The 1402-nt window shown below is 38.0% G+C and overlaps 1 protein-coding gene and 1 non-coding gene across 8 annotated transcripts in view; both read left to right on the top strand.

Moving 5' to 3' along the window:
• The window catches only part of FAM214A (family with sequence similarity 214 member A), a 130022-nt gene that overhangs the window by 42956 nt on the left and 85664 nt on the right, over nucleotides 1–1402 (top strand). The gene's annotated exons all lie outside the window — the stretch shown is intronic.
• On the top strand, nucleotides 1012–1082 carry LOC111723439. Its single transcript, XR_002771972.1, has one exon. It is a non-coding gene; the product is annotated as a small nucleolar RNA SNORD26 (small nucleolar RNA).

Below are 1402 nucleotides of genomic sequence, written 5' to 3'. Positions count from 1 at the left end.
CCCGCCAGCTCAGGTGTATGTGGCTGACACCTTAGCCACTTGAGCCACAGGCGCCGAGCCAATACTTTATTTCTATATTGATGTGTAAGTGTTTAGTTATATACTAATACAGATTACTAGGGAAAATAAATAAATTTTATTTGTCAAGATGCCCTTTTAGGGTGGCATATGTTGCTCAGTGTGTAGGACACCAGCCACCATACACCAATTCAGGCACGTCCAAAGCCAGCCCCAGCCTGCTAAACAATGACAACTGCAACAACAACAAAAAAATAGCTGGGTGTTGTGGCGGACGCCTGTAGTCCCAGCTACTTGGGAGACTGCGGCAAGAGAATTGGTTAAGCCCGAGAGTTAGAGATTGCTGTGAGCTGTGATGCTACAGCCCTCTGCCAAGGGCAATATAATGAGACTCTGTCTCCAAAAAAAAAAAGAAAAATAAAGATTCCCTTTTAGCTTTCTTTAGCATCCTTAGGTAATAATGATGGGATCACAAGTGTAGTATTATGATTATATTGTTGTTGTTTTTTTTTGTGAGACAGAGTCTCACAATGTCGCCCTTGGTGCTGTGGTGTTATAGCTCACAGCAACCTCAAACCCTTGGGCTTAAGTGATTCTCTTGCCTCAGCATCCCAAGTAGCTGGGACCACAGGGGACCTCCGCAGTGCCTGGCTATTTTTTTGTTATAGTTGTTACTGTTGGTTAGCTGGCCCAGACTTGGATCGAACTGCCAGCCTCGCTGAATGTGGCTGATGCTGAAATCACTGTGGTACGGGTGCTAAGCCATGATCATATTAATAACACGAGCTTTTAGACCCATGGATTTCTTTTTTTTAAAACCAAGATCTTAAGTAAATGATATCTTTTACTTAGTACACTAGTACAAAAATACTAATGGTACAGCATTTTTCTGGATAATTAAAACTTAACTCTTTAATGTAAAAAAAGTTTTCAGCCGTAATGATACATAGGGAGATTTTATTAATGCTTTCCCATTTAAAAAAAGAACGTACACTTGGGGATGATTTTAAGAATTGAACTCTCTCTCTGATGGAGTAGTAGAGAGAACAAAAATTCTTACTAGCACTGTAAGAACAAAATAGGAAAAAAAAAAAAAAGAATGGACAGAGTCAGTGTAATTTAACCTTCAGTTGATGATAAAGGATCATTGTTAGGAGTTTCAATTTTGTCCTCTGTCCTAATCTAGAAATGCCCTAAGGAGATAGTTTGAGTTTTGTTCTCTAGGTTAAACCGTAAGTTTATCTTTTTTCTTTTTTGCTTTTTAAAATTTGTTTTTTAAATCTCTGGCATTGGATATTTATCTTTTTTTCCCCAGATCTGATTTTTACTTTGCCTCTCCATCAGTATTCTTTGTTGTTAATATGTTTGTCTTTCTTTTTTTTTT

Source organism: Otolemur garnettii, unplaced genomic scaffold (assembly GCF_000181295.1).
Source record: "Otolemur garnettii isolate 467f Iridium unplaced genomic scaffold, OtoGar3 scaffold00011, whole genome shotgun sequence".
NCBI lineage: Eukaryota > Metazoa > Chordata > Mammalia > Primates > Galagidae > Otolemur > Otolemur garnettii.
Note: the sequence above shows the minus strand (reverse complement) of the source record. Positions and strands in the feature narration are given on the sequence as shown.